Below are 17,098 nucleotides of genomic sequence, written 5' to 3'. Positions count from 1 at the left end.
AGGACATCTCTCTTTTATAGGTTCCCTAGTGTAACACACAGCAGTGCAACCCTAACGCACAGCAGGGTTGAAAGCCACTGCAGTTGAACAACGGCTAGGAAGGGTCAAGGCCAAGGACTCTGGAGATGATGCAGCTAGAAAATGGATGTTTCTGAAGGAGACGTGAAGTAGTTACAAGTTCTAGTGCCCACATTTGGAGTCTGTTCCTCGGGAACCCTTCATTTTAGGTTCTGTCTCTTTGTAGGAGCCCTCTCTTGGCTTATTAAAATCCTAGCCATACCCCAGCTCCTGGACTCTGAGCTTGCCTCTGCCACTTTCTTGCAGGCTAGATTCCCTGATGAGAGGCCCTGACTCCCTGCAGGGACCCACCTTGTCACCAGTGCTGTCTTCAGCTAGTCCTGGTTAGAGGCTGTAGGTGGCCACAGAAGCCAGGCCTGTACCTCATGGCTGACCTTCCAGTAGCAATACCAAAGTGCAGAACAGATGTCTTGCCCTTTTTTTTTTTTTTTTTTTTTTAGACAGGGTCTTGCTCTGTCACCCAGGCTGCAGTAGAGTGGTGTGACCACAGTTCACTGTAACATTAACTTAACTTAGGCTCAAGCAATCCTCCTATCTCAGCTTTCCGAGTAGATGGGAATATGGGTGCATGTCACTATGCTGAACTAATTTTTCAATTTTCTGTAGAAATGGGGTCTCACTATGCTGCCCAGGCTGATCTCAAACTTCTGGGCTCAAGTGACCCTCCCACCTTGACCTCCCAGCATGCTGGGATTACAGGCATGAGCTACCACACCCAGCCTAGATGCCCCACTTCTACCCACCCAAGAACATAACAAGGATCAGATTGGTCTTGCTTCAGCTAAAGACCCCTTTAAGTCCCAGGCTGAGATAAGACTACTAGAAGCAGAATCTCTTTCCCCAAAACAAAAAATAAACACGTATTAGACAGAGTTATTGACTACTACAGGCTGATCACACACTCACAGTTGAAAATCTGGTCCTTGTCCACCCTCAGTTTAGCTGACAAGGCCATTAGCCTGCCCCAGATGGGCCTGCAGCCCTCATAATGAGCAAAATGTAAATATTCTTTCCCCTCCTCCTTCCTCTCCAGGTTCTTCAGCTCCTCGTTTATTATTTTCCCAAACTATGAAAGACCCACAGAGAAAAGCATGCTCACCATCCTCCCCCTGCCCTGAATTAGGAATCCAAACAGTTAATAAATTATCTGGATGCAAATAAGAGCCTAACCGTTTTTGTTTTTTTTTTTTCATGAGAGGTGAAATGTCCCCATTTATTCACTCACTTGTCACTCAAACAGGGCTGAGCACGTATTCACCAAACTTGGCAGCATTTCACTCTGAGACTGAAAACAAACATGATAAATTTCTCCTCCAAAGATAATTCTGGTGATGTGTATAGGCCACTGAAAATGAGAATGTTATGACTTTAGTGCTGTGATAATATATGGTAGTAATTATATTAACGAGGGAAATTACATCTCTCTTCAGCAATTTCAGCTCATACCACCCACATGAATAGTGGGCAGCAGCAAAAATGCTGAAATGGTGCCAGTAAAATAGGAGGAGCAATATTTGCTGAATTTAGAACCTACTTTAATCACTTTTTTAAACTGTATTGAGCTCCTACTATGTGCCAAGCACCCAGTGAACACAGTGGGGAACATGAGGATGAATCAGACATGGTCCATGACCTTAAGAAGCTTACCACCTATCAGGGAAATAAGAGATCCACATACACGATTGTAATGCCAGGTAGGAAGTGAGGGATGGTCAAAGGACAGGTGCAAATGGAGTTCTATGAGGACGGAAAAGAGGAAGTTGTCGCTTCTAGATGAAAGTATGATGAGGCTCTGGCTTGCCTGGAAAGGAATCAGGCACCCCGGAGGTGATGGACAAGCAACACCTTGCAGTTTTCCAGCATCAAGATAGGATGCAGACAATTAACACTGGAAATTCTGCCCACTGACCTAGCCCCAGAGAATATCCACCAGAATGCTCCACAGTTGGATGGCAATGAAAGCAAACCTCATATTCCACAGCTTCAAAAATCCTTCTGAAAAGCCTTTCACCAAGAACTTATAAATGTGTGGATTAATGGACTATAAATAGGGATTAAATGCATGAGCAAAATTCCATAATTCATTCTGAAGCTTTATTGGAACAAAATTCGAGATACTTGCTCTGTTCACTTCTAGGAATTTGATCAACTTTTGTTTTCTTCCTCCCATGTGCAAGAAGACATAGGGAATTCCAGAAGAAATAAGACACAGTCCAGACCCAGGGGCTTGGAATCTCATAGAGGAGAAAGAAGCATGCCCAAAGTAATCATAAAGATGATCTTCTATTTTAACAACATGATCTGGTGAAAACAATATATGGTTTGGAATCAGACAGAATTGGGCTACATTCCTGCTTTGAAGCCTATCAGCTTTGTAACCTAAAAAAAAATTATTGACTCTCTCTAGGTTGACATTCCTTTATCTGGAAGGTGTTCAAATCTTAGGACTGTGGGAAGGATTAAATAGTATAGCATTATGGGAGCATTTTGTCTAATGTCTACAGATATTTAATGAATCTGTTGAAAAATATGTGAAAAATGGGATGTGTCATAAAAAAGTTATAAAGAAAATCGGAAAATTATCCTCAAAGAAAGAGACCATATAAGAGTTGGAAGAACAGGGAAGGCTTCATGAAGGTGTCATTTGAACAGGACCTTGGAGGACTGGTAGGGATTTGTCAATATGTGGTCCATTTTGGCTTAGGAGAATGGAGTAAGCATGGCTGTGCCAAGATATGACATTGTATTTTTAAGTGGCTAAAAATTCTGTATGGCAAAATATTTGGCTGAGTGATTCACTCCAGGCAAATCAGTAATTAAACACGTATTGACCCCAAAATATCATAACCTAAATAATCAAAAATCCAATCATGGCCAGGGCAAGGAACACTTGACAAGACAAAGAATGACAATTCTTCCAGAACATAGAAAAAAAGAGCTTCAAGAAGCTAACATACAATTTATGCCACAATTTTTAAAAATTCAAAAGACCAATCCTTCTTATAAATATTAATGTAAAAATACTGTAACACATGGAGAAACAGAATTCAGAAAGCATTATAAAAGGATAAAACATCATAACCAAAGGGAATTTACTCTGGAATTGAAGGAAGGCTAGGGTTAAATATTAGGAAATCTATTTATAAAATTCAAATTTAAAAATCAAAAATTGTTTAAACAGATGAGAGGAGAAACATATGACCATCTCTATGGGTACTAAAAGGTCATGTGATAAAATATAATCTCTATTCTTAACTTTAAAAAAATTGATAAAATATTAACAGATACCTCATTAATATGATAAATACATAAACATATATAAACACAAAAGTTATCACGATTAATAGGGAAATACTAGTAGATTCCCACTAAATCTAGAACAAGTTCACTTGTGCCATAATATTTCATATTACCCTGGAGCATCTAGCTAGGCAATGAAATTAGATAAATGAAATAAATGACAGAAAAAAAATGATTTGCAAATAAAATGATTGCCTAGAAACCCAAGAAAATAAACTGAGGAATTATTATAAACACTAAGAGAATTCAGTATGGTACTGCTAAAAAAATTAATATATAAAAATCAATAGCCTTCATGTATACACATAACAATTAGAAGAAATAATGGGAAAGACCCTTATTTTACAAAAGCAAAGCGTATGTAATATACTTATGAATAAACTTTACAACAAATGTGCAGGAGCTATATAAAATAGTGTTAAAATGTCTTTAAGGGCGGGCATCGTGGCTCATGCCTGTAATCCCAGCACTTTGGGAGGCCGAAGCAGGTAGATCACCTGAGGTCAGGAGTTTGAGACCAGCCTGGCCAACATGGCAAAACCCCATCTCTACTAAATATACAAACATTAGCCGGGCTTGGTGGTGGGCACCTGTAATCCCAACTACTCGGGAGGCTGAGGCAGAGAGAATTGCTTGAACCCAGGAGGCAGAGGTTGCAGTGAGCTGAGATCACACCACTGCACTCCAGCCTGGGCAACAGAGCGAGACTCCTTTAAAAAAAAGAAAAAGTCTTTAAAAAGGCCCAAACAAAAATGATTTAAACTAATGGAAAGGCACACCACATTCTTAAAAGGAAATTTTATCATCATAAAGATGTTAATTCTCATTACGATTAGTAGTTTACACAAACCCAAAAATCTACCAAGGGGATTTTTTTGGAAATAAAATAAATGATATAAAGTTTATGAGGGAGAAAGAAGGAAGAATAGTAGAATATTCTGCAGGGAAAAAGAATTAGGATATAAGATTAGCCCTACCAAACATTAAAATGTAAAATAAAGCTACAATAACTAAGTAATATGGTACAAAAACATAAAACAAATATGCAGATAAATGAAAGACTAGAAAAGACCTGAGAAATGCTCAAAAGCATATTGAAATGTATATATACTAAAGATATTTTTGAATCAGTGGTAAAGATAAGATATTGAGGATAAGTGAAACCTGGAGCTGGTTTCACTTCCCAATACTATTCGGACAACAAAATATCCATCAGAGAAAAACATTACATTGGATACCTACTTTACAATTTCCACAAAAATATCTCCCAAATGGATAAAAGATTTGAAGGTGAAAATGAAACCTTAAAAGAATTATGAGAAACAAGGAAGAGGCATTTTATTTTTATTTTTTATTATCTTCAAGTGCAGAAAGGCATTTCTAAGGATTATTTTAAAAACCCAAAAGTTATTAATACATTTGACTAGATAAGAATATTTAAAGTCTCCATATAGAACAAAAAACAAGTTACAAAACCAACCTGAGAAAAATTTTTGCAACTCATAACAAAAAGATAATTTTTGTAATATATGAAGAGCATCTACAAATAAATGATGAATAATCCAATAGAAAACAATTAGCAAAACATATGAACAATTTACTAGACAAAATATAAATAGCAATGTAAATACATGAAAAACTGCTCACCTTATCCATGATAAGAGAAACGTAAATTCAAACTGCAGCTCTATTTTATTTTTCACCTAACAGGTGGGCAAAGATCTGTAATGTTTGATAAAACACTCTTAACAAGGATGTGGGGAAATAGCCATTCTCTTACATTTCTAATGAAATTGTAAATTGCCACAGCCACTAAGGGGAACAATCTGGTAACATCTATCAGCAGTTAAAATATCTATACACTTTAACACAATTGGATTTTTAAGGAATCGATCCTGCAGCTACCACAAATTAAATGCCATATGTTCAGAGATATTCACCACAGTACCATCCCTTTGACAGGGGCAAAAAGTGTCCTTTTGGACTGTTTGGGAAGGCCCTATTTATCACACACACAGTAAATCGATTAAAGAGCACAAGGCACCTTTGTCACACAAGATCTGGCACGTAGCACAACATGGCACAAACTGTAATCCCAAACATCTATTCACATGCCAAACACCATTCAGGTCCCAGAGAAAAACTTCTCCACATTCTTTTCACTATGTCTTCAAAATGAAAGGCAACTGTGTCCAAATACTATGGAAATTTGTGGGTTTTGCCACTGCAGGGAAGAAATAACCACTGCTTTGAAGAGCAGGAAAAATGTAAGCTATGGAAACATTCAGGCAAGAGCAAAGACAAATTAATTAACTTGTCCAACCTTCTCAGCAGGAATGCAATAGATTTTTTCCCCCCTTGAGATGGAGTCTCACTCTGTCGCCCAGGCTGAAGTGCAGTGGTGCAATCTCAGCTCACTGCAACCTCCGCCTCCAGGGTTCAAGTGATTCTCTTGCCTCAGCCTCTCGAGTAGCTGGAATTATAGGCATGCACCGCCACACCTGGCTAATTTTTGTATTTTTAGTAGAGACAGGGTTTCAGCATACTGGCCAGGCTGGTCTCCAACTCCTGACCTCAGGTGATCCACCCACCTCGGCCTCCCAAAGTGCTGGGATTACAGGCGTGAGCCATCCCACCCAGCCTGCAATAGAGTCTTCCATTCTTTCTTTATAGCTGATCACACATGTTCTTGCTTTTTGTTTTTGATGTTTTCTTCAAATTATGATAGTATCCACAGCAGCTGCTGAGTAACAATTGGTTGAGGAACATTTTCCAGTGTAAACAGTGAATGTTACTTATTACTTCTAATTGTAGCATGATATGGATTCTTTACAACTGGGCCACTGAATGAACATTGAACACCAGAACTAAACAGTTTTATTTTTATACTAAATGAGATTTTATTTAAATTAAAACATTTTATTCATGTAATATTGATATTTTAACTAAAATATTAAATGAGATTTAATTACATTTTAAAAATAAATATCTAAGGCATTCAACTAATTTAAATTTTTATTCTTTATATTTCATCATCAATTTTTTTTTTTTTTTTGAGACAGACTCTCACTCTGTCACCCAGGCTGGAGTGCAGTGGCATAGTCTTGGCTCACTGCAACCTCTGCCTCCCAGGTTCAAGCGATTCTCCTGCCTCAGCCTCCTGAGTAGCTGGGATTACAGGTGACTGCCACTACACCCAGCTAATTTTTGCATCTTTAGTAGAGATGGGATTTCACCATGTTGGCCAGGCTGGTCTTGAACTCCTGACCTCAGGTGATCTGCCCACCTCGGCCTTTCAAAGTGCTGGGATTACAGGTGTGAGCCACCGAGCCCAGACTAAAATTTTCCTTTTTAAAATTAAAGGTTTTTATTTAGATGGTTATTGTAAAGGAAAAATAACTTTTTGAAGACATATAAAGATTAATTGTAATCAATGTTTACATTATTTAATAATATTTACATTTTGATGAAAATGTATACAAATTTTGTACACTTTTTTTTTTGGAAACAGGATGTTGCTTTGTCACCCAAGCTGGAGTACAGTAGCACTGTCACGGCTCACCACAGCCTCAACCTCTCAGGCTCAAGCAATTCTCCCACCTCAGCCTCCTGAGCAACTGGGACCACAGGTGTACATCACCACACTCAGCTAACTTTTTTTTTTTTTTTTTTTTTTTGTAGAGATGAGGTCTCCCTATGTTGTCCAGGCTAGTCTTGAACTCCTGGGCCCAAGAGGTTTTCCTGCCTCAGCCTCCCAAAGTGCTGAGATTACAGACCTGAGCCACTGTGTGGGCCTCAGTTACATTTTTTATCCAAAAATCTTTATTGTCAATAGAACACAAGTATGTGAAAATCTTGACTATAATAATGTAATAATTTTCCTAAAATTAAGTTGAGAAGTTTTATAGAATATATAATAAACTGTTAATTACATGCTGTATTGTTAATCCAAATATTGGTACTTCATTGCCAGAATACCCAGACATCTACAATAACAATTAAGTTTAGTCTTCTATATTTTGACAATGTTCAGTTGTATAAAATTATAGCTTTATGCACATTTTTCCATTTCCATTTTGACAAATGTATTTGTCAAAGTAAGAGGATAGGACATATTTTAGTTACCAGTTTGTGAGCTTGATTCCTAACTTTGAGCTTGATTCTTATCTCTAACACCTTGTGTGGGGGCTCCATTTCTATTCCTGCCCTGAGCGCCACAACTGTTATGGGAGGGTCTGAGTGCAACACTGTTTACAGTAGAAAAAGTCCCACTGGATACTGAATATCGACTATCATGGCACTTGCTAAATATACTATGTGTAAAATGTTTTGTTTAGTTCTGGCTGCTATAACAAATTACCATAGACTGGGTGGCTTCAACAACAAACATTTATTTCTTGCAGTTCTAGAGGCTAAGAAGTTCAAGGGCAAGGTGCAGGCAGATCCAGTATCTTGTTAATCAGGGCCCACTTCCTGGTTTACAGATGGCCATCTTCTGGTTGCATGCTCCCACGGCAAAGCAGAGAGATAAAGCAAGCTCTCATGTGTCTCATTATAAGGGCACTAATTCCATTCTTGAGGGCCCCACCTGCATGACCTAATTGTCTTCTAAAGGCCCTGCCTCCTAATATCATCATGTTGGAGGTTAGGATTTCAACATATAAATTTGGGAGAGACAAAAGCATTCAGTGCATAACATTTTTTAGAGGATGTATGTGTTTGTGTATGGGTAGATACATGTAATATCTAGAATGATACACAAGAAACAGGTATCAACAGTTGCTTCTGGGAAATGAAACCTTCCAGAGTAAGGACTGCAGTGCCCCTAACACCAGAAGAGTTGCCATAAACATAGTAGATGCAAGAAATAAATGTGTCAAATGACTCAATCAATCAATCAAAAAGGGGAAAATTGACAAGGCACGGTGGCTCACACCTGTAACCCCAGCCCTTTGGGAGGCCAAGGCAGGTGGATCACTTGAGGTCAGAAGTTCGAGACCAGCCTGGCCAACATGATGAAACCCCATCCCTGCTAAAAATACAAGAAACTTAGCCAAGCATTGTGGCAGGCACCTGAAATCCCACCTACTTGGAAGGCTAAGGCAGGAGAATTGCTTGAGCCCGGGAGGCGGAGGTTGCAGTGAGCCGAGATTGTGCCACTGCACTCCAGCCTGGGTGATGGAGTGAGACTCCATCTTTAAAAAAAAAAAAAAAAAAAGGTGGTGGGGAAATCAGCTCATGAACATTTTACTAATTATCATTTTGTATATGTTGAATTTTGAACCATATACATGTTTCCCTAATTCATGGGAGGAAAATTCCGATGACTGATAAATTTCAACATTCCAAGTAGTTCTGATATTATCACCTCACAACCAAATTCCATCAGACTTTCCTATCCTAACCAGAAATTCTACTATTCAGTGTCCTGAAATTGGAATTATCAGTGGACTTACGCATACTACAATACAACATTATCTTATATATGTCTGGTTCTTTACAGCTAATCACATTCTATCATAAGCACAGTGTGGTTCATATATGGAGATTTCGAGAAAATGTCAATATCTCTAACTCACAGATTAAAAACCTGTTAAAGTTTATACAACTTCAGTGCTAAGATCTGTTCACTTTCCATAACCCACATGGTTGTTATTGAACACATTCATGGTCGATCGTTTACATTGCTCTGGAAAGACAGCTTTATTCTGTGGAATAGACGGTAGATTCACTTCTTCACTAAATGGTGAGTGGCCATTAATGTTACAGCATCCGTTAAAGCTGAGTTGGGAGCTAGTTCCAAATTCACAATTTATGAAGAGAAAAGAGAAAATGTGTTTTGCCTTCTCTATTGTTTATTTTATAGCGTCTTGGTTTAGTTATAAACTTTGTCTCATAATTATAGTAAAATGTAATAGGTTTGCCTGAAAATTCTTCTTAGGTGATGAAACTCGCTTTTAAAAAAAAATCCTCCTTTCCTTGCCAGTAATTTTTTTCCTTTGTAATCTACTTCCCTCTGACTTATTTGAAACATTTTTTTTAGGGTTACATTATCACATTTTCCTTAATTCCATAATCCTTTCAACTCCTCATCCTTTATGCACTGTGTTTTTGTATCCTTTTATTTTTAAGGCCTTTTCATGTTGTCTCCCTTTTGTTTTATTTCCACAGGAGCTTTTATTGTCATCTTAGTCTTTATTTTTCAGCCTGACCTACCAGCAAGGAAATGAAAAGGGAAAGTACCACAGCCACGCTTCCATGGAAGTCGCAGACAGGTGCCAAAGAAGAGTACATTTGGAGAAAAAAAAAAAAAAGCTGGATCAGGGCCTGATTTTTTTTTTTTTTCTTTTTGGTCTCCAAAGTGTAATACCTTTGAAGATGAAAACTAATGACATTTACACAGGAACATATATAAAAATGTGTCTTGGTGAACATAGAAATGCCGAGAAAACAGGTTCCTTTAATTAGAATCCTGGTTCAATGTCCAATAGACCGAGTCAAATTTACTCTGAAGGCATGAGTGAGAGCATCACCCTGTAGGAAGCCAAACTTGACAAATTAACTCTGTCTCTATCTTGAAACCAGCTCACTAGTAAGTGAAATTCAGAATTGCACCTGAAGTTTGTTAATGTTGATTTAGATGAAGAAAGCCCAAATCCTTAAAGATCTCTAAAGCGAGATAACTCTTCGATAAATCAGTAAGAGTGGTCACACTATGATTCTCAGGCAGAAAGATCAACAATCAATATTAGAAATTTTGACAAATAGTTGTTCCCATCTCTATTTAATAGGCATTTTTGTGTTTTGGATCCAGCCGCTTACTCACTCTCTTTCCCTGGAGCTCATACTCATTTAATTTATCTTTCACCTGCTTGTCTTCCCACAGGCAGTGCCTGCCTCTTGCATCCGTCTATAATGCTACCCCGACTACCTCAGAACATCTAGAGCAGCTACAGATCAAGAATGAACAGTTAAAAGAAGAAATGATCTCTCTTGAATGGGAACACTTACATTTTATAAAGTTTTGTTGCCTTTGCAGTGAACCAAACTAAATCTGAAAATTTATCTCACAAAATCATGATGAGGAAAAGTGAGGCAGTTGTGTGTATGTGTGTCCATGTACGCATGTCTGTGTGTTCATAAGTGTGCGTGTCTCTGTGTGAATGTATGCCTTTGTGTCTATATTTGTACATGTGCCACAAAAAGGTAAAAAGGAGGAAAATCAGTAAATCAGACAGTGTTTTAGCTACCTGGTCCTAAATTTCTAGTTATTTACAAGTATGTATGATTGAATTTTTTATTTAAAAATGAAAATCTGGATGTTAAGCATACATAGTAAATGCGAACGGCTTTCCCTTTGCCCTAAACTCTTTTTTCCATCTACTTTTCCTTCCCTCACCTGCCAACTTTCATCCTTATTTTCCTTTTCCTATCTGGTATTTCCTAGATGTTCTGTTCAGTTTAATTTATCCAAATGTCATACCCAATAAGTTCCTGAATCTCCACTCCATTCCGGCTGAATTATTGTATTACTTTTAAATAACTTGCATCTGCTCCTGATTCTCCCATCTGCTTCTCTTCCTCTTTACTTTCTCATCATGAGGCCTGGCTCTAGTTAGTGACAGTGGCCAGGCACTAACTCAAGCAGTTACTTCATCAGGCCGAACTTCACCAATTTTTCATTTCTGAGCTGCTGACACCAAGTTAGTCGCCTTCCTGAATCTCTCTGAAAAAGCTGGCCCTAGGCAAATTTGAAAAGTAGGTCAGATATATGACTGTTGCTATACACACTTTCAGTGCTTTCTCATATACTTTTGTCACCCTTCTGCAGGGGTACCCCACACATTGGACTTTGCAATTTTCTCCCATCCTTCAGGAAGTCCATATCCAGTGTCCTTTTTTCCATTGCGTCATTTCTAGGAGAAATCTGGTAGAAAAATTCTAGCAAAATGTTACTCATAGACAATAAACATTTAGTATTTCATCCTCTATGGAATGAGTTTCAAGATTTATGTTTCTGTGCTCTGTTGTTAATATAGGCACGTGGGGCAGCCCCAGCAAAGTCATCAGCTGAAACTGCGAGTTGAGGCACTTGTAAGTAGAGTTGGCTGCTCTCTTAAATGCTAGAATTTGAAGGAATTTGATGGCATTTTTTAAAAAGAAAGGAAACTAACATTTCTCAAGTTTTTGCTACATGCCAGGAGCAAGCTAGATTTTACCCTCATTTTAACCAATGAAAAGGTAGTATACTTGCCCATGCTGAAAAAAATAATATGGCTATAAGAAAAAGAGATGACATTTGCACCTGGGTATAACCCAGCAGCATAGTCCCCCAAAAAATCATATGGCTATAAGAAAAAGAGATGAAATTTGGACCTGGGTATAACCCAGCAGCAGAGCCCCCCAAAAAATCATATGGCTGTAAGAAGAAAAGATGGGATTTGGACTTGGATATAACCCAGCAGCAAAGCACAGTGTTCTGCTTCACCATTCTGCTCCTTGGGTTCAGGACCATAGAATGTTAACTTTCCTCTGTTTGGAGTTTCCAAGCACCCAACACACATGAAGTGAGCACCATTTTATGTGTCAAGATAAATGAATGGAAGTGAGTAAAACTTTGAGGTGAATAGGGAATGGTTGCTACCGCATAGTCTGGATCGGAGATATGACCCAAGAAGTGTTCTGCTAGGACACTTTCTTGAAGTCTTTGTAGCACATGAAATGGATCTCAGACTTTACAGAAAAGATATAGGGGAGCCGTATATAGCTTATCATTCTATAAGCTATAAAGCCTATAAGATATAGGCTTTGAGATGGACAAACCTAAAGTAGGGTGGCCAGCTGGGGAGCTACATTGCTGTTAGCCAGGCAAGAGTTGGTAATGGGCTCCAATGAGGTAATGAAGGGAGAGGGAAACAGTATTTAGGAGGCAAAGTAGGTAGGACTCGGTAGTCACTTGGATTTATAAGGAGTAGGGCAGAGAAAGAAATCAAAGATGTACATTTTTACTTTGTGTATTCCCAAGTTCCACATCCTTTTTCTAACTTGAGAGAAACTATTGTAATAAACTTAGATGCCTTAGAGCAGATTCCCAAGCTAAATTTATATTTGGAGCTGGCAAAATTCTGCCTAACTTAACCAGTCATGCATTCAGTAAGCATAATTTTTGACCAGAAAAAATACTGCACTCTCACAATTAAGGTATGATTTAGCCCTAAGAACGGGCTAGAATTCTCTTATTTGGCACCTTGTCTTTTCCTACCTCAAGAGGTGTTCCTGACAGAGACAGTCTTTATAATTCTTAGTTATGTTTATGGCACTTTGATTTTAGAAATCATTCTAAACACAGATACTTCCATAGTAAATATTCCCAACTGCCATCCTTGGAAGGGGTAATTTGATTAGTGGCATTGTACTGAATTGCATTATAATTGGTTTCTTCAAATACAGCCTATTACTACACTTAAAAAAAAGAAATCAAGAATTAATGTCTAGGTGATCTGCTTTGCACACAAGTGATAGCAGGATGGGGTTAACAAGTATTTATGGAGAGATAACTGGGAGTGATGAGCTCTCAAGTTTTGATGTTTATTAAAGAGTTTATTGGAGTCTCATAGAGCAGTAACAAATGATCTAATAAAACAAATAAGATTAAGCAGTTCCAGTAAACAAAATTACACTAAAACTCCAGAAGAGTAGAAGCAAACCATTTTTATTTCTTTAATTCCCACAAAACTCATATTAATATTTCCAAATCTTATAAAGAGTTCTGGAATTAGGAATTTGTTTAAGCATGGGCAAAAGTGTTCACATCATGATTCATGTTATTCATGAATTCATTTAATGGACTATTTAGCCATGTTGGCAAACTTTTAAAAGGAAAATAACTTTTGCAGACATAATATAAGGGGAAAACCTCTGAAAACTCAGCCACAAATAAATGGTGTAGGCTGGCACTGTTTTCTTAGAAAATGAAAACAAAGTAAACAAACTTGAATTAAAGAGAGGAGGTGGGGTTGGTTAAGTTAGATAAAACTAACTTCCTGAAGAAAGAAAGGCTTGCTGAAGGAAGTTATGAGACCTTAGGAGATGTTACCAGCAGGCTCCTTTGCTGATCTTTCTAATGGAAGTTAATGGCTGCAGAGCAAATACAGGCAGACAGGGCAATGGAGCAGCTTCCAGAATTCCCAAACCTAACATGGCCCAGAAGCAGAAAAATGACTGTTGTGTCCAAACAAGGTTCTAGCTAATAGAGCAAGCAGCCCGAAAGAGTCAGATGGATAGAAACAAGGGACATCTCAGCAGCAAAGGGGTGGACCACGTCCTCAACCAACAACAGACATCTCACTGGGCTCTTTTGTCTACAGATAAAATTAAAGACCGAAGACTCCCTAGATATGGTGCTGTTATGTGAAACACCCCAGAATCCAGGCAGTGATGACATATTCACTGACACTGAGTTTCTACCACCTTGGCAATGGGGACTTGCACTATAATGAAGTCGTTCTAGGGAAATAAAGACAGTTCTCTTTCTTGCCCACCTGAACAGTGGACTGGGATTTGTACCTGCTGCATGTGGGAATTTTTGTGCAAAAATATTTGCACCAAGAATTTAGGGCCTGATTATTTTGAGATGTTTGGCCAGATGTGCAGGATAAGGTGGACTCTTAGAAGGCACTGTTAATTTTAGAATAATTGAGAGACTCTGATGAGACAGAGTTTAAAAATATAACACAATTCTTTAAATCTCCTAAGCAGATATGGTCAGTTTGGTAGAAAGAAAAGAAGGTGAATGCAGTCTAGTAAGAAATCAAGAAAATTTACTGGGACCCAAGAAAGTACCCAGAAAGGCAGCCCTATTGGTGGTAATTTTTAAAGACCCCATTTGTGGTCCTGCATTTCTGAACCTCTTTCTGGATGAGGAAGTGTATTATGAGATGCATGGGTATGTCCTCCCAAAAATTAATATATTGAAACTCTAACCTCCCACTCCATTGGGATGGTATTAGGAGGTTGGGCCTTTGGGAGATAATTAGGTTAATATGATGTCATGAAGGTGAAGCCCCCATAATGAGTTTAGTGTCCTCTGCCATGTGAAGAGACAGCAAGAAAACAACCATCTGTAAACCAGGAAGAGGGTCCTCACCAATAACCTAACCATGCTGGCACCCTGATCTCCAGCTTCTAGCCTCAAGAACTGTGAGAAATAAGTGTTTGTTGTTTAAACCACCAAGTCTATGGTAATCTGTTACAGCAGCCCAAACTGATGAAGACAAAGGGCAGTTCCAGGGGGACACATGAGGTTTGCAATTAGTGCAAGACTTACTTAGGTTCCTAACTGTAAATCAGACATTGAGCTTCGAATTTTATCTCTGGGCTGTTTGGCACTCAAAAGTAATAAATATTAATGTAAATAAATAACGTGACTCACAGCTTTTTTGAAAAAAAAAAAAAGCAATATATGCCAGTTCTTCCAGACACCAATTTAAAAAATTAAAGAAATATATTACTTTTGCCCTTATTTCATGGATACTGCTCATTATAAGACACAATGCTTCCTAAAATGAAAATGCTCCCTTTTACTCAAAAAATAAAGGTAAAATGTTTATAACTATTTCTTGCTTCAACCCTTAATAAAACCTTAAATCTTAATATTGTCATCCATCTTTGCTATGTTTATAAAACCATCTTTTGTTTTCTGCTAGAATAGGGTCTGTAACTTATTACAGAAACCAAGTTCCCAGCACAGTAGCACATACAAGGGCTTCCCAAATGTGTTAAGTTTTATCAACAGTAAGTGATACAGTGGAATTACTTTGATGAAGAGGGGTTGCTGACCTATACTAATAAACTCCAGCTATGTAAACTGTAGGGATCTGTCTTAGTCAGCTCAGACTGTTATAACAAAATACCATAGATTGGGTAGCTTAGTTCTCACAGTTCTGGGGACTGGAAAGTCCAAGATCAAGGTGTCAGCAGATTCCATTCTTGGTGAGGGTGCAGTTTCTGACTGGTAGATGGCTGCCTACTTGGTGTATCCTCACACAGTGGGGAGAGGAGGGTCTGATGTCTCTTCTTCTTCTTTTTATAAGGGCACTAATCCCATCAAGGGGGCTCCACCCTCATGACCTCCTCTACACCTAACTACCTTTCAAAGGCCTCACTCCTAACACATTGGGTGTTTTGGGGCTTCAATATATGAATTTTGAGAACAGAAACATGCAATTCACAATAGGATCTAACTTGAACTATCAATAAAACCTAAAACACCAAGGGTCTTTTAAGCAGATATCTTTGCTAATACACATCGAACGGAGCTTATTATATCTACAATTTCATTTCTAGATACATAGAAATGTTTTCTTATTTTGCACAAAGGCAACGGCAGTCTTCCTACATTCATAGATTTTTTTTTTTTAATGGTGGATCTTTGGTTCATTTACAAAGATTTGCTGAGTCAAGGTAAAAGCATCTAAATGTCTTTGAAATATAGCCCAATCACTAATCCAATGATTGAATGTGTAAAACATCTATTTTCATACCTTTGTTAATTACACAACATGGACACCAACTAATCAGAATGGATACCAGCTATAAACAAGTGCTATGATCATCTGGGTATGTGTCAGGAAATATCTGTGGGTTACCAATGGGTTTAAAACCCAAAGTGCTCAATAGCTATATGTTGGATGACATTGAACTGAACACTCCCTGCCATGCTATAAGGCAAAAACTGGGTTAAAGGCAAAAACTGACTTCTAGTCATTAGGTATCACTCCTACTGCCTAGTAATGTACCTGATAAATAGTAGACAGTGAATAAATAAATGTGATTTTATTCATACAGGGCTTTCTAGAATTAACAGCTGTAAGAACATTACTATCAGAATTTAAAGTCTTTGCTCAGGTAAAAATTGATTTCTTTTTTTAACCATTGAACCACATAGACAACAAAGTTATAGATGTATTTTGAACCTCAAAAGGGCATTCAGATTTTCCCAATACAATTAAATGTTGGGACTAATGAGGCAGAGACAATATTTTCTTATACAAACAATTTTTCAATTATACAGGACAGTAGCATCTAATGACTGCTACCAACACAAAATCACTGGGTGACCAGCTTCTATTTTATGCAGCAAGTTTAGCAATTATTCTGTAACACTTAATTTCCTGTTACTAATGCTTTCCCAGAAGCACTTAAGCATGATGGCCTTATGAATATAGTTATTAGTGGAACCTCACTCAGTGTTTGGATTCTTTTAGAAATTTGATAAAGATAATATTCTCCCAAAGGTTACTGTCCAGATAACAAGTCATTTTATCAGCAGGCCTGAGCTTCAGCCAGCTGTCATTAAGAGTGTCTTGTTAACCAGTGAAGGACTTTGTAGCTGGGTCAGGGCCGTTGAAGTCTGGGGCAAGGTTGCTAAGGTAACGAATCTGTCCAAAGACTTCTCTCAGCATCAACCTTTCATCTTGTTAAATTTATATAAGCAAAGCACTGTGAGAAGAGTGCTAATACACCACATGACAGAAACAATTGCACAAAGATATTTTTTAAGCTTGCTAGGTGTGTGTTTAAGCTCCTTTCTAAAGATACAATACGTGTGGGTTTGGAGAAGTTCATGGAAATGAGCTAAATTACCCTGGGTCCATATATCATTTACATTAGCATGTGAAACACATGGCTCTACAAAGCACAATTTAATTCAACTATACAC

This window comes from Nomascus leucogenys, chromosome 10 (genome assembly GCF_006542625.1).
Source record: "Nomascus leucogenys isolate Asia chromosome 10, Asia_NLE_v1, whole genome shotgun sequence".
NCBI classification, from domain to species: domain Eukaryota; kingdom Metazoa; phylum Chordata; class Mammalia; order Primates; family Hylobatidae; genus Nomascus; species Nomascus leucogenys.
Note: the sequence above shows the minus strand (reverse complement) of the source record.